A 26,592-nucleotide genomic window follows, 5' to 3' on the forward strand; every position below is an offset into this window, starting at 1 on the left:
TTTATTTTAATTGTGTATCTCTGTGTGTCGTGCATCCAATGCTGGCTGGTGTCTCAGAGGCCACAGGAGCCTATGGAGTCAACGCAGCTGGAATCACAGGCAGTTGTGAGCAGCTCAACATGGGTTCTCTCTCTCTCTCTCTCTCTCTCTCTCTCTCTCTCTCTCTCTCTCTCTCTCATCTCTCCAGCCTGATAGGGGCCAGGATTGGGCTGTGTCTTGAACAGAGGACAGGGATGGCGAGGGGGCTCCCGGTAAGTAGGTTCACAGTGTACGTCTGGTGACCTGAATTTAATCTCCCGAATTCATGGAAAGGTGGAAAGAGAAGCAGTTCTACAAACTTCCTCTGACCTCTGTATGTACACTGAGGCATGCATCCCACACCAAAATAAGACTATATAAATCATTTTCTAAAGAAAATACAGTACCTCTTCTCCCTCCTCCCTTCTCTGCTCTCTGCAGCTCTGTGGGGCTTCATGGTGGCCTCAGGAGGGAGCATGAAAGAGCACTGGGCTTCTGGAACTGTCAAGGAGTCAGGCCATCTGCAACCTAACATGTAGGAAATTTCCATTTTGCCAAGTGACTAACTGTGAGGTGTCTGCTGCAGAAGCCCAGCCCCCTAACGCTGGTACAACCTATTGATTTATTTAGACAGTCTCACTATGTAACCTAGCTTGTCTGGAACTCGGAATGTACACAAGGTTAGTCTTGAACTCACAGAGATCTGCTTTCTTCTGTCTACCAACTACTGGAATCAAAGGAACACACCACCATGCCCAGCCTTTTTATATATGATTTTCTTTGTCCTGAATATTGAACCATGACTTCCTACATAGTAAGCATCTGCTCTACTACAGAACAACACTAGCTTGAGATTCTTACATATAAGTGCGTGAGAGGGGCTTTCCTCTTCATCCATATTCCCCAGTCCTTCGATATTATCAGGTCTGTTCTCTGAGCGTCAGAGACTATCTTTCCAGGTAGATAAAATACACCAGCTCAGCTGGGCAGTGGTGGCGCACGTCTTTAACCCCAGCACTCAGGATTCAGAGGCAGGCAGATCTCTGTGAGTTCAAGACCAGCCTGGTCGACAGGGTGAGTTCCAGGACAGGCTCCAAAGCTACACAGAGAAACCCTGTCTCAACATAAATAAATAAATAAATAAATAAATAAATAAATAAATAAATAAACAAACAAACAAACCGAAACAAACAAAACTACCAGGTCAGTCCATTGTCCCCATTTAAGTCAGATGGAGAGCACATGTGAGTCTTCCCCAGTAGATATCCTCTTCATCCCTCCAACTGACCTTTCTCAGATGGTTTCTCTTCTGTTTGATAAAGGCTCTGCCGAGCTCAGGGAAGCACACGGAACTAGGGGGAATAGGTGAGCTTCAGCAAGTCTTGCTGGGCTATGGACATCTTACCTGCTCTAAGCCCTTGTGAGATGGGCTAGTATTGAATGCTCATGGGTTTACAGGGAAAATTAAGAGCACATATATTGGCCGGGGGTGTAGCTCAGTTGGTAGAGTGCATACCTGGTATGCACAAAGCCCTGGGTTCGATCCACAGCACCATATAAACCAAGTGTGGTCGGTGAATGCCAGTAACCTCAGCACTTGGACGGTAGAGACAGAATGGTCAGAAAGGAGTTCAAGGGTTTCTTTCCTTGGTTAGGTAGGAAACTTGAGGCCAGCCTGGGCTATGAGACCCTTTCTCAAGAAAAAGACAACAGAGTTCATATTAAGTAGCTAGCAGTTTTTAATTTTAATTTTTATTATTTATTGTTTTTTGAGACAGGGTTTCTCTGTAGCTTTGGAGCCTGTCCTGGAACTAGCTCTTGTAGCCCAGGCTGGCCTCAAACACACAGAGATTCACCTGCCTCTGCCTCCCTAGTGCTGGGATTAAAGGCGTGCACCACCACCACCGCCTCAGATGTTATTACTATGGAGATGGTATGGGAATGTCACAGGCACAGTTGGAGAAGAGACCTGCATGACCTTCCCACGGCCAGGAAGAGAGCAGAGGAGAGGAAACTGTGGTCACAAAGAGGAAGAGAGGCAGAGCTGGGGTGACATCAGGGGAGGGAAAAGAGGACAGCCCCGTGATGGCCACGCCAAGCATGAGGGAGGGCGGGGAAGCAGCTGAGGTGTCTATCAGCTGCCTGCAGCTCATACAATCCTGTGCCCATCTTGCATGTGCCCCGCCCAGGAGCCTCTGCCCAGGGTTAGCCACCATCACTGGCAGGACTGGCAGGAACGTGTTACCACGCTGCTGTGGTCAGCTGCTGTGTCGTGCCTGCCTGAGAGGGAAGAAGGGACACAGCTGCCGGTCCAGCAGCACTGTCTCCAGCCTGGAGGTTCTCTGCCTGTGGTGGTGGGAAAGAGCCAAGGCTCCGGAGGGAGACAGGCAGGCTGGGTTCTGTCCCCAGTTCCTGCGCGGAGGTGCTGCTGAGTGAGCTCAGCAAGCTGGGTGACTCATCTTAGCTTCCTCTCCCTGTCTGTTCAGTATGGATAACAGGACTGTTAGGATGAAGGACGGAGATCTGTGTCTGGCATATAGCAAGTGTCCAATAAATGTTAGTCACCACCAGGGCTGGCTTCCTGGCCGGAATATACTGCAGTCTCCTGAGACTCCGATGGGTACCACGCTGGACACAACGCTCTCTCACTTCTACCTGGAGATTCTTATATATAAGTGGCTGCCCCTAGCTCTTGGGACATTCATTTATTGAAACCTCTAGTCAGTCCTATTGAAGATGTAGGACTTTGGAGGGTCTCGGGGGGCCTCGAGGTGTTTGAGTGCAGCGGTGTGGGAGTGTGCCCTGTGCCACCAGTCAGAGGCTCAGGAGAGTGAGACTTGCATATGCTCTCCCTGGGCCCTAGAAGAGAGGGGACATGCTTTCTTCTTTTGGTCATCTAACTGGTGTATCTCAAAGCAAACACCTCCCCTGCTGCCCCCTGGATCTGACCCTTGGCCACCCAGGCTAGAAGCCAGGTCCAGGCTCAGGAACATAGAAGTGATCAGACGCTCTTCAGGACAAGGAAGACACTTTCTGGTGACCGCGCAATGCTTCCCTGAAGCCTTGCATACTTCAGATTGGGACTGGTTATGGGGGTATCACAGAAGAAGGGGTATTAGTTGCTGCTTACGGTGGCCCCAGGAGCTGGCCTAGCCCTGGGGAAAGAGCAAGCATTAGCTTCAGTAGCTTAGACTTTAACCCCCACGCTAGCATGTGTTGAAATAAATGGAGGGTGGGGGGTGTTTGGGGCACTAGCACCAAGCCTCAGGAGACCTGGAGCCTCGCAGATCCCTGGAGCCAGGATGCCCTCAGGCACCACACTGAGGAATGAACTCCCATAAGCCAGTTCAGGAGGCCCCTCTTAGGAGCCACTGTCCGGCTGCTCTCTGAGTTCCAGGATTGAGTTCCTGGGGGCAGGGAGCAGATGTCTCTGCCCAGTGAAAACTCTTCCCCCACGAGAGAGACCCCAGACCCTGCCTCAGCCTCTCCGGCTGGGCTATCACAGTTTAGCCCCCACTCTGTTTCCCAGGCCTTCCTAGATGACCCAGGGGAGAGAGACTGAGGGTGGCCCGGCCTGGCAGATGGGGGCTGGCCCTGGAAGAGGCCCCTCTTCTTCCACCTCCGGCCACCTGTCTTGAGTCCTCAGTTCTTCCAGACAGCTGGAGAAAGGCCCCTAGAGCCTCTGCCTAAGGGGACTGATGTGGGAACACAGCTCTCAGGGAGCCAAGCCAAGGCTGAGGGGAGGCCCCCGGAGCTGACGGGGACGCCGTGTGTGCTTGGATGGGGGTGGGGTGCGCTGGGGAGAGGTAGGGATTGGGGTGGGATCACAGAACGGAATGCAAAGCTTGTTCTCCTCGGGGCACAGCTGTTTGTTTTGATCCCCTTGTCAGCGGCGGCCTGTTCCTTATCTCAGGGCTCAACCCAGACTCCACCTCCTCCTCTGTTGCTGAGCTGGGGAGGCAGACTCTGCGGGATGCTGCCCGGCTTCCTGCTCCCACCGCAGTTCTTCCCCACCCCGCCACCCTTGCAGCTCCAGGCTGCTCCAAAGGACTACGGGAAGCACAGGCCGGCCTTCCTCAGACCCCCTCTGGGCCCCTCCGAGGGTAACTGCTCCCTCATCTCACCCCACCCGCCCCAACTGTCATGATGGCCTGAGCTGGTCACCCCAGAAGTGCCTGGCAGACCAGTGTTTTAATTGTTGTAACTAGACTTACTAGGCAGAGTTGAAAGCTGGGCGCAGAGTCCACACCAGGTTCCGGGTCTTACTGGGCCCTTCATCGCCAGTTTTACTCTTAGCACCAAGGGCTTCCAATGAGATGCCACAAACTAGTGATACTTGCCCCTCAGTTCAGGGACACACGCCTGCCTGGTTCGGTTCCTATCCCTATTATTATAGAACTGGATTTTTTTTTTTTTTTTTGAGACAGAGTCTCATATAGCCCAGGCTGCCTTCAAACCTGATCGGTACCTGAGGGGACCTTGAGCCCCTGATCCTCCTGCCTCTAGACCAGGCTGGCCTCGAACTCACAAAGATCTGCCTGCCTCTGCCTCCCAAGTGCGCCACCACCGCCCAGCTGGAATTTTTTAAAAAAGGAAAAAAGTAGAGCGGTGTCTTGGTGGTTGCTGGAAGCTTTTAAACACAGCATTGTTTTAGGCTAGCCTGGGGTACATACTAAGTTCCAGGCTGGCCAGGCCTACACAGTGAGAGCATGTCTTAAATTTAAAAAAAAAAAAAATGGGGGGACGGACAACAGTACCCCAAAGCAATTTCAGTTCTGTTACTTTCCTATTACACACAAAACAAAAAAGCCCACGCAAACAAAACCCCACTGTTAACATTTGTGTAGTTCCTTCAGTTTTTAATTTTGTTTTTTAAAATATGTGTATAGCATATCTAAACCATATGTATGGGAGGCACTTTGGGGGAAATCAACATCACACAGCTCAGGCTGGCCTCAAACCGGCTATGGAGTTGAGGCAGGCTTTGAACGCCCGACCCTCTTTGCCTCCACTTCCCAAATTCCAGGATCACTTGTTTATGGAATTGAAAACAGGTCTTCCTGCATACTTAGGTAAGCCCCCTATTAATTTAGCGACATTCCAGCCCCACCCCCTTCCTCTCTTTTGGCCTGGAACTCTCAGAGGTCCTCCTGCCTCTGTCTCTGAAGCACTGGCATTAAAAGCTCCTGCCACCATGCCTGGCTCCCAACCCTTTCTCTTCCCTTCTTCGCTGCCCTCCTTCCCTTTCTCCTTCCTGGGTATGTCGAGCTCTACCCCAGACTCCTTTCTGAAGGGAAGGTTCCCGCATGATAAGACACCATCAGGGCATAAGCATGGCGGTTCAGGCTCAACGCACGCTCATCCTGACACATCCTCTTCCTTTCCCTTTGCTGTGTCCTGTCACCTTGGTTGTGGAAAGTTCAGCCCCCCACCTGACTGCATTGCCACCTGCTCCTTACCATACATCCAGAAGCCAAGCTCCTGACCTGTACCCCAGAAACCTGCTTCCCACCCGGCCCAGCCAGATCCCTGCAGGGCCCTCCCTTCCACCCTCGGGCCTTTCCAAGGCTCATCTTCCAGCAAGTCTCCAGGTATTCATTCCCTTTGCTTTACTTTGTTCCTGGGGCTACCAGAACCTCCGACTTAGAATTTGATCTCCACCCCCAGCCCAAACTGGGCGTCTTCCCAATTACAGGACAGGATGTTTCCCCAGCTTCTCTTGAAGTCAGGAAACTAATTTTAAAATTTATTATCATCATATGTGACTGCATGCCTGTGTGTGGATGGATACATGCCATGAAGTGCTCGTGAAGGTCACGGCGTTCGGGAGTGGGTTCTCTCCTTCCCCAGTGAGCTCTGGAGACCAGCTCAGGTGGTCTCAGGCCCGCAAGCTAAGCTTGACCGTATGTGTTACAAATGAAATAATACAATAGATTTTTAAGACATTAAAAGTGCATCTGCTGTAGCAAGCACAAGCACATTACAGCACATCTTGTTTAGTTTTTTTATACATATTTGTGTGTTTCTGTACATATGTGGACAAAATGGTTTAAAACGAAAACATTTCTAGGATTTGTTTTATTCTATTTTGGTTTGGTTTTTGAAACAAGGTCTCAAGTAGCCCACGCTGGCTTCAAACTTGCTCTGAGGGCAAGGAGGCTCGGATACCTTATTTTCCTACCTCCACCTTCTAGAAGCTAAAACTGTACTGCGTACCAATGCCCAACTTAACAGAAGTTTTAAAAAACATTTCCAGGCTAGGAATGTGGCTATGTTGGTAGGGTGCTGGCCTCACATAGTCCAGACTGGTCTCAAAGTCGCTGTACAGCCGAGAATGACCTCAAACTCGTGACCTTCCTGCCTCCATCTTCCAAGTGCTGACCCTGTCTCAAAAAGAAAAGAAAAGAAAGAAAGAAAGAAAGAAAGAAAGAAAGAAAGAAAGAAAGAAAGAAAAGCATTTCCCTAATTGATTGTGAGTGACTTGAGACTCAGAACAAAGTCAAGACCTCTTACAAGGCTTTGATAGTTCTCCCCAAATTTTTAGTACCAAGAAAAAAAAGGTGTTTTCTTAGTTGGGCATGAGGGTGCCTGACTTTAGTTCCAGCACTTGGGAGGCAGAGGCAGATGGGTGAATCTCTGAGTTTGAGGTTAGCATGGTTTACAGAGCTAGTTTTAGGACGGACAGGGCTACACAGAGAAAACCCTGTTTTGAAAACCCATATACATATAGCCAAGAAGACAGTATATTTCAAGATCCACTCTGACTTCCTCCCTTCATAGCTCGACAGCATCCCTGTCCTTATTTCAATGAGACTTAAGGGTATCAGAACCTTTTCTCAGGATTCTACTGTCTCTATTAATGTTACTAGCATTCTGTTGGTAAACCATGGTGAGATTTGTTTGTTTTCTCTAAACTTACTTTGAGACAGGGTCTCATTAAGTTGCCCAGGCTGGGCCTGAACTTTCGATCCTCCTGTCTCAGCCCTTTGAGTAGCTGGGATTGCAGGCCTGTCCTACCACTCCTGCCTAACTGTCCTTGATTCTTCTGGCTCCTGGGCTGGAGCACACAGCCTGGCACTGGAGAAGGAATGCAGGCAGCCAGCACAGCACAGACCACATACTTCATCGCAGAAATATGCAGGGTGCCTCGCAGGGGGAAGTGTGGGTGACTCTAATTCCTCCCAGTTACCCAGCTCTGCTGCTTCTGAAGCCCTCCGAATAGCTGTCAAACGGCCCCTCACCTCCATTTCTGCGGAGGCCACCCTATAGGATAGTAGGATTCCACTCTTAATTGACAGGATTTGGAAGCAGTCAGGAAACACACCCAGAGGCATTTCCAGCTGCTTAACTGAGGAGGGCTGAGCCCCTCTGAAAGTGAGAGGCGCCTTCTCACAGAGGGGCCGCTCTTGGACCGAATAAAAATGGAGGAAGGAGACTGGCAGCTGAGAGCCAGCATGTGGTTCTCTCAGCTTCGTGGCTGCAGAGGCAAACACCCCGCGTTGCCATCTCTTCCCACCACGACAGAGCAGAGCCCAGACAGCCCCTTCCTCCCTATAGTCGCCCTTCTTAGTATTTTGTCACAGTCTCGAGAAAGGCGACCAACACCCTAATTTCAAGCCTTTTCGTAATCTTATAGAGACTCCCCCTTGCTATTCTGCTACAGCCTTGGGAATTGTCTTTGAACCATTCTGATCATGTGGCTCCCTCAGAGCTACTGAGCCAAGCACCAACTCCCCCTCCTCAGCGTCTGACTATTGTCTCAAACACTCTCTCTCTCCACCTTGGTGATCTGCTAGGACCACTGTCCTCTAGCCCAGTACACAGGTCCCCCCATTTCTGATGGCATGTCTGAATTTTCCTTATATAAATTCACCCAAGCCACGCAGGACAACGGACTGAAGCAGAAGCTTCCATGATAATCTGGCTGTCTTCCATTAAACTAGGCATTTGAAGAGAACTACAGAAATGTGAACTAAGGCCACGCTTCTCATTGATTTCTTGTGTTTGGGGAAGCAGGATTATCATAGTATTTAAAGCTTATATTAACATGCAATGAGTTAGTGTTGTTTTTAAGGAATTAATAGTAAACATTTAAATTTTTCCCTATGTCCTGCTGGGTGTAGCAGTGCACACCTATAATCCCAGCACTGGGGTGGCAAAGGAAGAAGGATTTCTTTCAAGACAGGGTTTCTCTGTAGCTTTGGAGCCTGTACTAGAACTCACTTTGCAGACCAGGCTGGCCTTTGTCTGTCTCTTTACAGAGATCTGCCTGTTTCTGCCTCCCGAGTGCTGGGATTAAACATATGTGCCACTACCACCTGGCAGGAAGAAGGATTCTAATTCCAGAGCAGTTCGGACTATACAACGAGATGCTTGCTCAAAAACACAAGATAGCTAGCTGTGCTAAATGTCACACACCTATGATCTCAGCACTCAGAAGACAGGAGTTCAAAATCAGCCTTAAATCACATGCACACACACACACCCCACATCCCATCTCAAAACAAAGCAAAAAAAAAAAAAAAATCCAGGCTAGGGATGTCTGCCAATGGTGGAGTGAACATCCAGTTACACACTAAGTCAACTCCAGCACCAAAGCAGGGAAACTGATTGCTATCATAGAACTAATGATGATTATAAAACTAGTGACTATGGTTTTTTTTTTTTTTTTTTTTTTTTTGAGACACGCCTTTCTGTAGCTTTGGGGCCTGCATAGACCAAGCTGGGTGAGAACTCAGAGTGATCCGCCTGCCTCAGCCTCCTGAATGTTGGGATTAAAGGTGTGCCCCACCACCGCTAGGTGCAACTATCTTTTAAGGAGATAATCAATAATAGTTCACAAAGAGAATAAGAAATGAGCCCAATAACAGTTATTGAAACAAGAGAGAAGGGGATTATTTCTACAAAACAAATGTGGCGCCGTCAGAAAACTGCTCTAACTATTTACCTACTTACTTGTTTTCAAGATAGGGTCTCATTATGTAGCTTTGGCTGGCATGGAACTTCTAAATTCCGGGATTAAAGGCATGAACCATCATTCCCAACTAGAAAACTGATTTTAATTGGTATCTTTTTACTTTTGTTGCTTTTTGAGGCATAATCTTGGTCTGTAACCGAGGTGCATTCCTTTTGGTCTTTGGAGATAAGGTCTCAGGTAGCTGAGGCTGGCCTCGAACTCCTGATTTTCCACTTTCCAACCCTTGGCAGCTGAGTTGACAGGGATTACAGGAATGCCACACAACACCTAGCTTTTTTTTTTCCTTTTAACTTATAAAAACTGCCCTTTAACAACCTCAAACTTAGTGGTACCCGCCTGCAGTGCCAGCCTGTGGAGCCGGGAGACTGGGACAAGCCCTGGGCTATGGAGTGTGCAAATAGACACCCTCTTTCAGAAAATGAAAACAGAAAACTGCTCTTGAATGATTTCACCAAAACCTCTTCTTGGGGCTGGGGGCTAGAGTTCAGTGTGGGTCCTTGTCTAGCATGGGTTAGACACTGGGCTTGGTTCCCCAGCATGGGAGCAGGGGCCACACCAGCCCAAAACCCAAATCTCCTTTCTTCCGTTTCCTCAGAGAACACTTTTCAGCAAGAGGAAATTCTATTTAACCTGCCTACCATTGTGCAAAAGTAACCAGCCCTTTCTCCAAATTCCCACAAGACTTCACACAAACCCTTCTTGTGGGCTGCTATCCCACAAGAGCGTGCACAGCGAACTGAATAAGAACGCTCAATAGTGACTAATGCAAGCGGGAGAGAGGACGGCGATCAAAGAAGCCTCCGTCCGTGCTGTGGGAACATGGTCCCGAGATCAAGATGAAGACCCAGGCTATCCCAGAGAAAACCAGTCATGCTACAGATTCTTAGATGAAAACTGGGTTGTATGCGAAGACTAAGGTCGTTTTAATAATGGTATTTGGAGGGGGGCTGGGTTTTTTATTTATTTAATATAGGGTCTTAGGTGTCCCAGGCTGGTCTCCAACTCACTATATAGCCAAGGATGATCTTGAACTCGTGATCCCTCTGCCTCCACCTCCCAAGTACTGGGTTTAAAGGAGTAGACCATCATGTCTAGCTTTTATAGTGAAGTTTTTTTTTTGGAGGGGGAGGGGAGATGGGGGATTAAGATTTGTTACTTAATGTGTATGTATGTATACGTGTGGATATAAACTTGTGGGTGCAGTACCCAGGAAGGCCAGAAGAGGGCATCAGATCCCCTGGGGGCTTATAAGCTATTGTGAGCCACCCGACTTGGGTGCTGGGTGTTGTCCTATAGAAGAACAAGTGCTCTTAATCACTGAGTCATCTCTGCAGCCCCATACTAGGGGCTTTGCTGTTTGGTTTCCCCCTGACTTTTGAACCCACTACTGAATACATCATAACACTACTGTACATGAAGAACAGATAAATGAAGGCTTTCAAAGCCTCTGTATTTTAGATGTTTCTGGATGACAGTATCAGGTGGCTGAGCCCTATACCGATGTAGCCTGTCCTCTGGTGGGGGCATGTGTCATTTGTCCTAGGCAGGCCTGCTGCCTATCTCTAGGTGAACCATGAGAGACCTCAAACCTTCCTCAGGGTCCAAGTCACCAGTTTAGCCCTAGAACCCAGCGTAACCATGAGTTATGCCCTCAGCTACTGCCCCAGTGCCACGCCCCAGTGCCGTGATGGGAAAGAACAAGGAAAAAGAAAATGAACGTTGGAGGAGGCGTCAGAAGAAAATGTTTGTACCTTCATTTCGGTTGGGTGGCTGTGGTCAGGCTGATTCATCCAGGGCTCCACAGATAGGTCAGAGTCCCAGCCCCACCTAGCAAAGCTCACATCCACCACTACCCCCAGATCCTGCTTCCTGGGTCCTCTGCAACACCTAATCTGCCTGCTGGGCCAAGGTTCTGGCTAGGAGAACTAAGGGATCCAGGATGCCAGGATGCCTTGGCATGCTTGGGGTGGGGGTTGGGAACAGCACACTCATGACACCACCTACTTCCAAGACACATGTGCGTGTCATTCACACCAGTCCAGGAGCCCCAACCCTCTGCTTTGCTAGTCCAAAGACTAAGGCACTGTCACGATAGAGAATTTGGCGTCACCTCACAGTCCCCTGATGGGTGGGTGCACACGCATGCCAACCAAGCTGGCCTTGAATTTATAGAGAGCCACCGGGCTCTGCCTCTCCAGTGTTGGGATAAACACTGTGTGCCACTAAGGTCTCCGCCATCGGGTTCTCAACACTGGCTTTGGGCTAAGTCATTTGGCCCCTGCACTTCCATTTCTTCATATGTGAAACAAGAAAGCCTCAGAGCACCCGCTTGTTACATGTGCATGTATGTGTACACATGTGGAGGCCATAGGACAATCCTGGGTGTCAACTTCGGGAAGGCCATCACCTCTTTTGAGGCAGGTCCCTCAGTGGCCTGAAGTTTACCAGCTGGGCTAAAGTGGCTAGCCAGAGAACCCCAGGATTTTGTCTCTGGCTAGCCAGGGAGCCCCCAGGGTTTTGTCTCTGGCTAGCCAGGGAACCCCAGGATTTTGTCTCTGGCTAGCCAGGGAGCCCCCAGGGTTTCGTCTCTATCTCCCCAGCACTCGGCGCCACGTAAGGCACTTTGACATGTGTTATGAGGAACAAACTTGTCAACCAAACACGTTACTGACTGAGCAATCTTCCAGCCTTTTGTTCTGTTTTTCTTTTTTGAGAGGGACATATGTATCCCAGGCTGGCTGCAAGTTCAGGGATGGCCTTGGACATCTTATCCTCCTGCCTCTATTTCCCAAGTGCTGGGGTCACATCCAGTTTTGTGTGTCCTGGAGACCGAGCCCAGGGCTACCTTATGCCAGGTCTCTACCAACTGCACTACACCCTCCAGCTCTGCGCAGCACCCGTGTGAAGAATAAGTAAGAATCGAGTTAATAAATAAACATGTTGATTACAAATTTATTTACTAATATCCCGAGTTCAATTCCTTGAACCCACATGATAGAACCAGAAAACCACCTTGTGCAGGTTACCCTCTGACCTCTGAGCACATGCCCCCACACAAACATCTCACCAACACACGAAATATATGTGTGTTTGTTTGTTTGTTTGTTTGTTAAGAAAAGAAAGAAAATCCACACAGTATATGCTCAAGAGGAACACCCAAAACGACTCTCAGTGGCTGTGTCTGGGGAAACTTTCTGAGGCCTGCCCAGAGGCGCCAAGGGCCAAGTTTAGTGGTTATATCAGGTCTGCGCCTACCCCGCAAAGAGACTATCTCTTTAGAGATGCAGAAATCTGAGAAGAAAATTCAGCTGGGTTTGCGCACAGAAGTCAATCAAAGAAAAGATGGCTGCTGCTCCTAGGACCAGCAGGTACCAGCTGACTGGAGATAGGGAGGGCTTAGAGAATGGTCTACACCTTTGTTCTTGCTCTGTCACTTAGTCTATCGGAGGGTTCGTGACCCCTGACCCCAAGAGCCTTTCCATTGTGGTTCCTGGGTCTGTAGAGGGTGTGTCTTAGGAAGAGGGTAGAGCTGAGAGGAAAGGGGAGCCTTGAACTGAGCCAGCCGCTCGGAGCAAACAGCTCCCTTCCCAACACCCCCAAGCCAATTTAGCACTGTTCACTGCGGTCTTTTTCAAAGTGGACTCCAAGCACCAAGCCCAGCAAGCTCCACAAACCAGAGCTCAGGAGAGAGTCTGTGACAGCAGACAGAAACCTCCAGGGCACAGGCGGATGGACCCACAGGTGCCTTCTCCTCCCCTGGCGGGGCCTCCCTCCTCCAGCTGGAGCTGAAGTGGATGCTCAAGGCCTGCATCTGTCTGAGGCCCCAGCCTGACTTCCTTTCCCAGAACTCCGGGAGCCCAGGGGAGGGGCAGGGAGGAGCAGCCTGGAAAAGCAGAGAACTGGAGGGAGGGTGAGTTGGAGCAGAAAACGCTGGGGCCAGAATTGGGAGTTTCTGGGATTGCCCCAACTTCAAGGACTCTGTCCAACCTTCTCCCCACAGGCCAGAACTTGCAGGTCTATTTTTATTCTAAAAAAAAAGGGGGGTGGGGTGGGGTTGGGGCTCTGGCTGGATAGTAGAACACTTGCTTAGCCAACACACCAAGCCCTGAGATGGATCTGCAGCATCACATAAACCAGGTGTGGTGGTGTGCCTGTAAGCTCAGCACTTGGGAGGTGGAGGAGTCAGAACTCAAGGTCATCCCTGGCTACAGAGCAAGCTTGAGGCTAGCTTGGGCTTTATGAAACCATGCATTAAAAATATATGGAGCATAGTAGCACACACTTCTAATCCCAGCACCAGAGAGTCAGTGGCCGACTCTGTGAGTTCAAGACCAGCCTAGACTACAAAGTGAGGTTCAGGCCCAGCTGTGGTGGTTCACGCCTTTAATCCCAGCATTTGGGAGGCAGAGACAGGTGGATCTCTGAGTTCGAGGCCAACCTGGTCTACAAGAGATAGTTTCAGGACAGCGAAATCCTGTCTCGAAAAATCAAAACAAACAAAAAAAAAAAAAAAAAAAAAAGAAAGAAGAAAGAAAGAAAGAAAAAAGTGAGTTTCAGGTCAGCCAGAGCTACATAGTAAGGCCTTGTCTAAAAATAAAGAAAGTAGTGTGTGTGTGTGTGTGTGAGAGAGAGAGAGAGAGAGAGAGAAAGAGAGAGAGAGAGAGAGAGAGAATGGGGGGGATAGAGGGAGGGAGGGAAGGAGGGAGCTATAAGCAGGATGATGAGAAAAGAAACCAGACGACTGCTTTTGGATAAGTCTCATGCCCACCTCTACTGGAAAACGCTGCTTGCTCTCGTTATGAAGACAGCAACCCTCATGCATGAGCATCTGTGGCCTGCCTGGGCTGTGTATTTTCTCTCAAATCCAATGCAGGTTAGCTAGGCTGTGCGCGATTCATCATCTGTAAAGGCATAAGAAATGCCTGTCTTGCTGGCGCTGGGGCTCAGTGACATAGTACTTGCCTAGCATGCTCAAAGGCCTGGGTTCCAGCTTCGGCATGCCCCGCCCCCTCACTGGACTGCAAGGACACAGATGCTGTTTAGCATATAGCTAGTATTATTTAGCTAGTATTATTAGCCACTGTGAGGGAGGGACAACAGGCGAAGAAATAGCCAGGAAGGAGCCCAGCACACAGAGCTGGGCAGCTTGTCCACGCTGGGACCGTTCTCTCGCCACTCCAGACAGTGAAATGCATGGGGAACCGCCTTTGCAACCGAACAGCCCAGTTAGCCTTCCTGCCGAGCGGTGCCATAGGAGCCTAAGGTCTCTGTGCGGAGGCTACTTCGCAGCTAAGATGGCTTTCTGGTCCCCTTGTCTCTTGAGGGATGAGGTTAGGAAAGAATGGATTACTAAAAGCTTGGTAGTACTAGCAAGATTCGTTCAGGGGCAGTCCTCAGGTGCTTGTGGCATCTCGCTCATCCTGGTCTCTGTCTGCTGAGTCCCTAGAGCCCATTGGCTGTATTGTTTTCTTTGTTCTCTCTCCGTCTCTGCCTTTTCTGAAACAAGCTCTCACTATGCATGCCTAGCAGGCCTCAGTTTGCAGGCTGACTTCAAACTCACCGCGATCCGCCTGCCTCTGCCTCCCCAGTGCTGGGATTAAAGGCCTGTACCGCCACACCTGAGCCCTTTATGGCCGTCTTAAAGATCTGACCGGCAGCAATCAGATCGGGCCCAGGATGGGAGGAACCAACATCTTCCTTCTGCCCCACCTTCTGAGAGCCTGGCTCAGTCTCGGCACTATAATCTCAGGAGACACTGTTGGGGAATTTTACCCAGCGTGGGAGCTGGTCAGGCTGCAGAAGGCTAATAGTTTCAGAGAGGTGTGGCTTCCGAGGTCCCTTTACAGGCACCAATATAAGTGTCACACCCTTTGAAGGGTAGGAACGGCCATTCCAGCGTAGCTTCCCTGACACGCTGGCGCTGGAGCAACTTGGGTCCCTCTGTGGCAAGGACACAGGAAGGTCGGGGGGGGGGCGGGATGTGGGGAGGCCCCTGCCTGGGGAAAGGAGCACATTCTCTCAGGCTTGCACACTTGGGCCAGAGCTGTTAAGAACACATTTTATGGAGATTCTGTCAGGTCCGGTCAGAACAGCTCTCTGTGTAAACAGCTGGGGGGGGGGGCGGACAGAGGTCCCAGGAAACCAGCTGGCGCCTGAAGGACCAGGTGGGGTTCTTCACCCAACAGGGGCCCCTGGAGGGACACTCTGGGCGACAGCTCCATCTGGTGGACGGAGTGTGAAAAACATGGGCCGGGACGGCGATGACGCAAGGGGGCCCCGGTGAGCAACCCAGTTTCCAGGCGGAAAGAGATGGACTCTGCGCCTTGACACTCTGGCAGAGGCTCTCCGTGCATGCGCTCTAGACCCCGGAGGCTGGGACTCACGTCATCAATCCGGGGTCGGTTATTTGTGAGAAAGTCTTCTCATTTTTTGCTAAGTGGGCGTGGCTCTTTCCACGACTGTGATTCCAGTTCTCGGAAAGTAAAGACACGGGATTGCTACAAATTCGAGGACAGCCAGGTCTACTTAGGATAGTAGCAGGGCTATCTGGTGAGAATCAAGTAATAATAATAATAAGTCAAAAAGATTAAAAAGCAGAAAACAAAATCCAACCACTCAAGAAAAAAGTTATGGGGCTGGAGAGATTAAAAGAGGTTAAAAGTTTGTACTGCTCAAGGCTGGAGAGATGGCTCAGAGGTTAAGAACACTGCCTGCTCTTACAGAGGTCCTTCCTGAGTTTCCAGCAACCACATGGTGGGTCACAATCATCTGTAATGAGATCCGGCCCTCTCCTGGCCTGTGGGTCTATGTACAGCACGGCAAAATACCATACACATAATAAAATCTTTTTTTTTTTTAAAGTTGGTGCTGCTCTTGCAGATGACCCAAGTTCAGTTCCCAGCACCCACATTATATTATGTGACTCACAACCTGCAGGCAGCTGCACGTATGTGCACAAATACACACACTAATACATAATTTAAAATAAAATACTTTCGGGGGATTTTCCAGACAGGATTTCTCTGGGCAGCCCTGACTGTGCTGGAATTTGCTCTGTAGACCAGGCTGGCCTCAGAACTCACAGAGATCTGCTTGCCTCTGCCTCCCGAATGCTGGGATTAAAGGTGTGTGCCACCACCACCTGGCAAAATAAACCCTTTTAAAACTCCAGTGCTTCCCAGAACTACCTCAAACACTTCGCATATCTCTGTCAGTTTTCTGGAATTTAACGTCACTTTTTCACAATGCCTTAATTGTTTAATTGACTTATTGATTAGAGACAAGGTCTTACTCCATAGCCTAGGTCTCCTCTAACTTCCAATGATCCTTCTGCCTCAGCTTCCTGAGTGCTGGGACCATAGGCATCACTAGCACATCAAACACCATTGTATTTTATCTTTTTTTTTTTTTTTTTTACCAACTTGGCTGTCCTTTTCTTTTAATTAAAAAATTATTTATGTGTTTGTCAGATGTATGCAGGTGCCCATAGAGGTCCAGAGAGGGTATCAAATCCCCTGTAGCTATAGTAACGGGCAGTTGTGCAGTGCCCAAAGGATGCTGAGACCCAGACCTGCATCCTCTGGAAGAACAGCCAGTGAAGCATTAACTCAACCAGGGAGCAACTTTCCAGCTCCTGTGACCTTTTTCAAAAAATTTACTTGCAAAGAATTTGTTTGTATTCTATATTCTACCCAGGCCCCTCCCCTCTCCACACCATCACACTGTGTCATTGTTTTATACGTGTGAGTATTAACTTTTATGTGGATAAGTATTTTGTCTGTATCTTTGTGCACCACTTGTGTGTCTGGTGCCCAGGAAGGTCAGAATGAGGCATGACACAGACTTCTTCCTGGTAGGCAGACAGATGGAAAGGGCTCTGGCACAGTAATGCTGGCATGAATTCCCAAAGTGAACAGCTTCTTTTCGCCCTCCTTGAGACAACAGCCCAGCAGCTTAAAACAAAGGCACTGTAGGTGTCTCCCTCCCACCAGTAGACTCCCTGCTGATTGGACTGGCTGGCGTTCAAGGCCTGGACATGTTACAGGACAATCGTGGGCCAATCAACCACCCTGTCGCTCTTCAAACTAAACAACCTACACTAGGGGAGAAAAACTCTTCAGAGACTTAAAAAGCCTCCAGTCCCTGAGAAGAGATGAGTTTCTAGTTCTAAATACCCCTTCTGCTATGCAGAGGGTCTTTATCTCTATGTCTACTGCATATCTATGTCTCCTCGTTCCCAAGAAACACCCTTCTTCTACTGTTGACCGCCGCTCTCTGCTTGTAGTGTTTGAGATTTCTCTGGTGCTACCTGGGGTCCTCCTGCTTTTTAATTCTTTAATTACCAGAGAAAATAAACCCGATCAAGATCCATAGACTTGGGGGCTGGAAAGATAGCTCAGAGGTTAAGAGCACTGACTGCTCTTTCAGAGGTCCTGAGTTCAATCCCCAGCAACCACATGGTGGCTCACAACCATCTGTAATGAGATCTGGTGCCCTCTTCTGTCCTGCAAGTATACATGCAAGCAGAACACTGTATACATAATAAAATAAAAAAATCTTTAAAAAAAAAAAAAGATCCATAGACTTCAATAAAAGGAGCTGCAGTCACAGATGACAGCTATGAGTTGCCATGTAAGCGCTGGGAATTGAACCCGGGTCTTTTAGAAGAATAGCCTGTGTATTTCTGTTGTTTCTAGGATGGGGTCTCTACATAGCCCTGAAACTATACAGACTCGCAGAGATCACCTGCTTCTGCTGGGATTAAAGAAGGGCACAACACCATACCCTGTGTGAGTGCCCAGGGAATGCTGGGAATTGAACCCTGAACCCTAGTCCTCTGGAAAAGCTTTTTTTTTTTTTCTTTTTTTTTTTAGACAGATTTCTCTGTGAAACAGCTTGGCTGTTTGGGAACTCACTTTGTAGACCAGACCAGGCTGGCCTTGAACTCACAAAGATCTTCCAACCTTTGCCTCAAGAGTGCTGGGATTAAAGGAGTGCACCACCACAACCAGTGCTCTTAACCACCAAGCCATCTCTTCAGTCCCTGCAGCATTATTTAAAAGCAAAAAGAGGGCTGGAGAGATGGATCAGTGGTTAAGAGCACTGACTGTTCTTCCAGAGGACCCAGGTTCAATTCCCAGCACCCACATGGCAGTTCACATAACTCCAGTTCCAGGGAATCTGAAACCCTCACACCAATGTAGATAAAATAAATTTAAATAAATTATTAAAAAATAAGAAAACAAAAAATATATTCACCTAAAACATAAATTAAAAAAATAAAAATAAAAGCAAAAAGATAAGCCAGGTATTGGTGGCGTGTGCTTTTAATTCAAGCACTCAGGAGGCAGAAGCAGGCAATCTCTGCGAGTTTGAGGCCAGCCTGGTCTACAGAGGGAGCTCCAGGATAGCTAAGGCTACACAGAGAAACCCAATCTTGAAAAACAACAAAATTTTACATCACAACTTCTATCACTGAAAAGTAAAAAGCAGATACTCTAAATTGAGCTAGATCCACCTTCAGCCCTGGACTCTGCCACTTTCAAGCTGTGTGGCTTTGTCAAGTTCTTAAGCCTTTCTAAACTGTTTTTCTCATTGATAACCCGGAGGCAGAGTATGCACTACCTCGAATTACAGCGAGTATCAAATAGGAGAAACGCTTAGGCGCGCCTGGGAACACTCTGAATCCCCTACGTGGCTGTTGGAACCACGTTCCTCAGAGTTAGAAGGTTCTAGGGGCGCTTTGGGAAAGAGGCGCTGGGCTGAGACCAGAGACTGCTGAACAGAAACGCAGACTCCAATCTCAGGGCAGAAAGGGTGCCCTGGGCCAGCAGTGGGACCCAGATGGGAATTGACAGCTTTGAAACTCGGAGGATTTAAAATTTAAAAGTCTTCGTGGGCGAGATAAACATACCTACTGCTCTGCAGGGAGAGGGAAACTTGGCAGAGGTCCCAGAACTTTCCCCGCCCACAAGCCGCCCTAACTTCCTCTTGTGGTTTCTCAAGGGTACAGCCTGTTCTTTGTGGACAAGTGAAGGCAGAGGGTGGGGGAGCCGGGCGGCAGGGGGGGGGCAGTGGGGGATAGGAGGTGGGGGTGGGGAGGGGGCGTGCTCAGGGTTCCACTGCACCCCACACTCAGAGCAGAGAGGAAGGGGGGCAGAGCAGCCTCTGTTTGCATTATTAATAACCTCCCCCTCAAACCCCAACATCGACACCCATCTCAACAGACACCCCTTTTGGGGATCAGTGCTTAGATATTTTTTTAAAGCAGTTTTATCTATTTTATGTGCATGCATGTTTTCCCTGCGTGTATGTCTGTGTATCATGTGTATGTGTAGTCGAAACCAAGGAAGGGTGTTGGTGTTTTTGTTTCTCTGAGGCAGGGTTTCTCTGTGTAACAGCCTTAGCTATCCTGGAACTAGCTCTGTAGACCAGGCTGGACTCAAACTCACAGAGATCTGCCTGCCTCTTCCTCCCAAGTGCTGGGATTAAAGATGCGGGCCACCGCTGCCCAGCCAAGTTGATGTTTTTAAGACAGGGTCTCACTATGTAGCCCCAGCCCTTCCCCAAATTCTCAGACACTGGCCTGTCCCGAGTGCTGGGCATCCCCAAATCTGTGCAGGGGGTTCCCGAGAGGAGCCGAATGTTTCAGAGAGGAGGCAGAGAAAATAGCGAGAATTCAGGGAGGCGTCCCTGTGGAGGGACTCATGTCACAGGCTTTCTGCCAGCCTGCGGGAAGTGGGCAGACACACGGGCACTGCCTCTCATGAAGTGACATGGGGTTCAGGGGACAGTACTTCAGTGTCTCCCACTTCTCTGCCATCCTCTTACTCAGATACCAAGTCTGAACGCTCTTCCTGGGTTTTAGAATGTGGGGGTTCTAGACTGGAACATGCACACGACAAAGCAGGCATGGCAGCACATGCCTGTAATGCTGGCACCCTTCAGAGGTGAAGCCAGACAGCTCAGAAGCCCAAGGTCACACTCAGTTACATCCGTGTTTCAGGACAATTGGGGTTATGAGACCTGTCTCAAAGGACAGATGGGACTGAGGAGATGGTTGGCGGGGACATAGTTGTGCACCCACATGAGGACTGAGTTCAGATCCCAAGCAGTTATGCAGAAGCCGCAAAGCTCTGTAAAACAAGTGCAGTGAGGTGGAACAGGGAGGGAGACAAGCGGATTCCAGGGCTCGCTAGCTAACGGCCAGCTCCTGGTTCAGTGAGAAACTCTGCCTCAAAAAATAAGTTGAGGGCTGGAGAGATGGCTCAGTGGCAAAGACCATGGACTGGTCTTCTGGAGGACCCGGATTTGATTTCCAGTACCCACATGATAGCTCACAGAAGTCAACTCCAGTTCTAGGGGATACAGCACCCTCTTCTGGCTTCTGTGGGCACCAGGCACACATGTGATCCACAGACAAGAATGCAGACAACACAGTAATAAACATAAAATAAGTAAGTTTTGTGTGTATGTTTGAGACAGGGTCTCTTTATGTAGCACTGGCTGGCTTAGAATTTGCTATGTGGACCTGGCTGGATCCAGCTCATAAATATCTGCCTGCACTTTCCCTCCCTAGAGCTGGGACAAAACGTGTGTGACATCACACCTTGCATACAGCCACATCCACACAAGAAAGGATACTACCTCTGTGCTGTGCTGCCCCCAGAATCCTGAGTAGACCTTCAGGGGACTCTGTGTAAACCCAGACTCCCTTTAGCTAGCACACGCTCAGCTGCATGCTAAGCGGGCCAAGAGCAGGGACTCTGACCTGGATGTGGTGATGGGTATCTCTCATCCTAGCCCTTGGGAGATAGAGTCAAGACTGGGAGTTGGAGAACAGCCTAGGCTAACAGCAAGACCCTGTCTCAGAGGAAAGAACAGATCTCCCAAGTCAAGTGAGTTGGATTTAAGGCCCCTTTCTGACATCCCATCTCTCTCTCTCTCTCTCTCTCTCTCTCTCTCTCTCTCTCTCTCCCCTCCTCCTCCTCCTCCTCCTCCTCCTCTTCTCCTCCTCCTCCTCCTCCTCCTTCTCTTTGTTGTTTTTGGAGACAGGGTTTCTTTGTGTAGCCCTGGCTGTTCTGGAATTCACTCAGTAGACCAGACTGGCCTTGAACTCACAGAGTTCTGTCTGTCCCTGCCTCTGAAGTGCTGGGATTATAAGTGTGCACCACCACCACCCAGCTTGACATCTATTTCTTTACTTTTTAAAAAGGATTTATTTATTTTGTTTATGTGTATGAGCATTTGCCTACATGTATGTATATGTACCGTGGTCATGCCTGGTGCCTGCAGAGACCAGGAGAGGGCATCAGAACCCCTGGAAATGGGTACTTGTGAGAGTTCCTGTGTGGGTGTTAGGAAGCGAACCTGGGTCTTCTTCTTTTTTTTTTGGTTTTTCGAGACAGGGTTTCTCTGTGGCTTTGGAGCCTGTCCTGGAACTAGCTCTTGTAGACCAGGCTGGTCTCGAACTCACAGAGATCCACCTGCCTCTGCCTCCCAAGTGCTGGGATTAAAGGCGTGCGCCACCACCGCCCGGCCTGGGTCTTCTTCTTGAGTAGTAAGTGCTGTTAACGGTTGAGTCATCTCTCCAGCTCCCTGACATTCATTTCTTGCTCCCTCTTTAAGGAGCTCTCTTTACCTCCTGTGTTCAAGCTCCCTCCTCTATAAAATGGAGCTAATACTAGTTGATGATGGAATACAGCTATCAGAGGCATTAAATGAGATGCTACATCCAAACAGCATAAACCCTTGAAGGTGCTATGTACCTCTGTGCTAGCATCCATGAAGAGAAACACACAAGAAAAAGGTTGGAACCATTAAGGCCATGCTCATGGGTTCAAGGGTTAAACATGGACTGGAGCCCTAATGGAATGATCAGAGATGCCTTCCATTTCCAGTCTCTGGCTAGAAACTCTGATTTTACTCCATGATGTCCCCAACATCGGCAGAGTGTGGCTACATGAGAAGATGCTAAGTGACTGTGTAACCTGCTGTGCTAGGGCGCGTGGGAGAGAAGCCGAAGAACCACTCTCCCGCCCAGGACCAGTCCCAGAGGACACTGTGGTGATGGACAAAGGGCAGGGCTTGCTGGAGAAAACAGTTCCGGGGCCCAGGATGGGGAGTGGGTGTCCTATCACCCCCAGGGGCACCCTCCAGCTGCGCACAACTGGATTCAGGGGCTCCAGCTCTGCAACTTGTCTTTCCCAGAACTGCTCCTGTTTATTCCTACTTCCTTATGCCTGGAAGTGAGTGAGGACAGGGCAGGCAGGAACTGTTTTCCAGTTACCTGTATATCCCAGTGCCCAGTAAACCATTCGGATTCAGTCTACCTCTGGAGAGTAAGCACCTCCAAAACTTCCCACCAGATTCTCTCTGAGGTCAACAATCATCCTCTGAAACCCAACCCAGATGTCCCCTCCCCAGCCTCCCAGGCATCTCTGTCATACCTGAGACCAACACCAGCAGTGGCTGAGAAGTCAGCCACCAACAGAAACAATACCGAGCACACAGTAGGCGCACAGCCAGTGTCAATGAACACTGCCTCCCTGCAACAGCAGTGCCCGTCTTCAGTTACTCTCTGGTCTAGGCTGAGACCAGGTACACATCAGTCCCTCAGGAACCGTCTGTAAAGTTCTAGTTTTTGGCCCCCTTTTTTTGCTCTGGCTGACTCAAACACATACTGGTTGGCCCTCCGACCTCTAAAGCTGATGTATGCTGCTAAACCCTCGGCCTTGCACATCAGCCTGGACGGATAGCTGTGAGGATGCACACGCATTTAGGAGGCTCAAGGCTTTGGGGGCTTCTCCGGTGAGGAAAAAAAAAAAACACTCAGTGGGAAAGTGAACTAAGCTTTTGGGGCCAAAACCGAGGGGAGAGCGGAGCGATGACCGATTGAACCCACCTGTTAGAGTCCCCGGTCCTCTCACCACCCACCTGCTTTCTCCACCTCCAGGTCTCCAACCTGGACTCTAAGTAACATCCCAGGCAAAGCAGCCGATGCTAACGTCACATTTATTCTGGCTTCTCCAGTTCCCCAAGCCTACCTCTTGGCCGATGAGTCCCCCGGAGCTCTGACGGTAGCCTCACGTTCTCTCCCGCTGCTGGACATCTGTTTTTGGGCAGTAGGAGTGATCACAGCCGCCAGCCACGGACATGACAGGGGCGTGCACTCCGCAGCACCCAAACAGAGCGAATGTCCATCCCACAGGCGCGGCGTGTTTACAAAGTCTGCACCGCATCGCAGATCACTAGCTAGAAGCTGGGCAGGAAGTGGGGACGAGGGGGCGGGCGAGACAAAGGAGCTGGGTGCTGCACTCCGCTGGGGTTTGGTCCCTGACACCCCCAGAGCAGACAGGAGAGGCTTATCCAGCTCTAATCTGTACTCCATCGGAGGTCTACAGACCTGATCCTCAGCCCCAGGTAGTGGTGGTGGGAGGCGCGGGTGCCACTTCGCCAGGTTCAGGTGTACGCACTCCAGAGGATGCCTTCTGGGCATCTGCAATTCATGGTGCACGTTACTCAGGAAGTAAGCAGCAGGTCTGAGTTCTTAACTCTTACCACACAGCCAGGCACTGCAACACCTGTTACCTCACTCCACCCCCAGTTATCACGCAGGGAAACTGAGGCACAGTGAGGTTAGATAATGTGGCCAGAGTCTGAGGGCTAACAAGTGTGAGGACTGAAGCTCGTGATTTCATCTGGCCAGGCTCCCCTCCCCGCCCCTCTCCCGCCCCCCCCTTCCCGCCCCGCCCCCCCCCCCAGCCCCCGCCAGAAGGGATGAGAAGAAGCAAGGTCTCTCCTGAGGAATTTCCAGTCCAGAGAGGCTGAAGTTGGTAAAACGGACTCAACATACTGGAAGTGGAAGGGACAAGAGACAAGCTTCCTTGTTCACTTAGCTGTTTGTTGCAGGCTAAGGGCTAGAGAGGATAGTGCCGGGAATCGCAAGGAGCTTGGTAATAAGACTAAAGCTGCAGCTGGCAGAGTGGTTAGTTGCCTAGCATGTAAGAAAACCCTGAGTTCCCCCAGCACTGCATAAATGGAGTATGGTGGTGGATTCCAGTAACCCCAGCACTCTGGAGAAGGTAGGATAATCTGGGGAGGGTGCCTGTCTTCATCTCTGTTCTATACCTGTGAAGAGATACCATGACAACAACTTTATAAAAGAAAGCATTTAGTTGGGGGCTTGCTTACAGGTGTAAAGGGTTGGTCCACAGTCATCCCCACTGGTGGGGAGCATGGCAGCATAAATGAGGGTGAAAACACCACGCTATGTCTGATCTGCAGGGAGAGAGAAAGAGAAGGGGGGGAGCGATGGGGGAGGGGAGAGAGAGAAGCACTAGGCCAGGTGGGGGCTTTTGAAACCTCCAAGCCCACCCGCAGTTTGACATATCTTCCAACAAGACCACACCTCCTAATACCTCTCAAATAGTGCTGCTCCCTGGTGACTAAGCATTCAAATATATGAACCTATGTGGCCCATTCATATTCAAACCACGCAGTGTTCAAAGTCATCCTCAGCTATGTAGCAAGCCTGAGACCAGTCAGGCTACATACAACACAGTCTCACACAAAACAACCAGTATGAAGGCCCTCTCTGAGAGAGTGAGGTCACTGGGATTGGGCTGGCCCAACTAGCTAAAAAATCAGCCAAACTGAGAAAGCCCTGCTAATGCATTCAGCCTCTAGAGCCTTTTCAGACGTGCCTTTAAGAACTGGAGAGATGTTGCGGCAGTTAAAAAAAATACCGGAAAAAAAAAAAATACCGGATTCAATTCCCAGCACCTACCTGGCAGCTCACAACAGTCTGCAACTCCAGTTCTAGGCTACGCAAAGTCTTTTTCTGGCCTTCTCTGGCTCCAGGCATGCAAGGGGTTCACAGAGATACATGCCAGCAAAATGGTCATACACATAAAATATATGCATGCATTTTTAAGAAAAGCACTTAATTTTATTATTGTATTTGTGTGTGTGTGTGTGTGTGTATTTGCACAACTGAATACCCCCAAACACCAGAAGAGGATATCAGATCACCTTGCAGCTGAAGTCACAGGCAGTTGTGAGCCACTCAACATGGATACTAAGTTTTTTTTTAATTATTATTACAAATTTTCAACTCCTCCCCCCTCCCCCCATCCCCCCTCCCTCTCCAGTCCAAAGAACAGTCAGGGTTCCCTGCCCTGTGGGAAGTCCAAGGTCCTCCCCCCTCATCCAGGTCTAGGAAGGTGAGCATCCAAACAGACTAGGCTCCCACAAAGCCAGTACATGCAGTAGGATCAAAACTCAGTGCCATTGTCCTTGGCTTCTCAGTCAGCCCTCCATGACAGCCACATTCAGAGAGTCTGGTTTGATCACATGCTCCATCAGTCCCAGTCCAGCTGGCCTTGGTGAGTTCCCATTAGGGATACTAAGGTTTTAAACTCTGGGGCTGGAGAGATGGCTCAGCAGTTAAGAGCATTGCCTGCTCTTCCAAAGGTCCTGAATTCAATTCCCAGCAACCACATGGTGGCTCACAGCCATCTCTAATGAGGTCTAGTGCCCTCCCTCTTCTGGCCTTCAGGCATACACACAGAAAGAATATAGTATACATAATAATTAAATAAATAAATATTTAAAAATATGAATTAATAAAAAGATTTTGAACTCTGATTCTCTCCAATAATGGTGTATGTTTTAAACTATTAAGCCATCTCTCCAGCCCAAAAGTGCATTCTTTTTTTTCAATGATCTATCTATCTATCTATCTATCTATCTATCTATCTATCTATCTATCTATCTATCTATCTATTTATTGGTTTTTCGAGACAGGGTTTCTCTGTGTTTTTTTTTTTTAATATTTACTTATTTATTATGTATACAATATTCTGTCTGTATGTCTGTCTGTGTATGCCTGAAGGCCAGAAGAGGGCGCCAGACCTCTTTACAGATGGTTGTGAGCCACCATGTGGTTGCTGGGAATTGAACTCAGGACCTTTGGAAGAGCAGGCAATGCTCTTAACCACTGAGCCATCTCTCCAGCCCTCTCTGTGGTTTTGTAGCCTGTCCTGGAACTAGCTCTTGTAGTGGTCTCGAACTCCCAGAGATCCGCCTGCCTCTGCCTCCCGAGTGTTGGGATTAAAGGCGTGCGCCACCACCGCCCGGCCTCAATGATTTATTTATTTTTATCTTATGTGCGTTGGTATTTTACCTACATGTATGTCTGTGTGAGGGAGTTGGATACCCTGGAGGTAGAGTTACAGACAGTTGTAAGCTCCCATGTGGGTGCTGGGAATTGAACCAAGGTCCTCTGGAAGAACAGTCAGTGCTCTTAGTGGCCAAGTCATCTCTCCAGCCCTCAAAAGTGCATTCTTAAGTGTATTCTTAGTCGGGTGGTGGTGATGCACGCCTTTAATCCTGCACTTAGGAGGCAGAGGCAGGAGTATCTCTGTGAGTTTGAGGCCAGCCTGGTCTAAAAGAGCTAGTTCCAGGACAGGCTCCAAAGCTACAGAGACAATCCTGTCTCAAAAAACAAACAACAAAAACAAATGCATAATTAAACATGGCCGGGAGTGGAGGTGCAGGGAGGCAGAGGCAAGTGGATCTCTGTGGGTTCAAAACCA

At 49.3% G+C, this 26,592-nt stretch overlaps 1 protein-coding gene across 1 annotated transcript in view; it reads right to left on the reverse strand.

Moving 5' to 3' along the window:
- Ccnd3 (cyclin D3) overlaps positions 1 to 23,181 on the reverse strand; it is a 91,822-nt gene extending 68,641 nt beyond the window's left edge. The window contains exon 1 of the mRNA XM_057794582.1: positions 23,041 to 23,181. The gene's annotated coding sequence lies outside the window, so the exon portion shown is untranslated. The remainder of the gene's footprint in view (positions 1 to 23,040) is intronic.
- Positions 23,182 to 26,592: the final 3,411 nt, after the last annotated feature.

The sequence above is a fragment of the Chionomys nivalis genome, chromosome 19 (genome assembly GCF_950005125.1).
Source record: "Chionomys nivalis chromosome 19, mChiNiv1.1, whole genome shotgun sequence".
Taxonomy (NCBI): Eukaryota; Metazoa; Chordata; class Mammalia; order Rodentia; family Cricetidae; genus Chionomys; species Chionomys nivalis.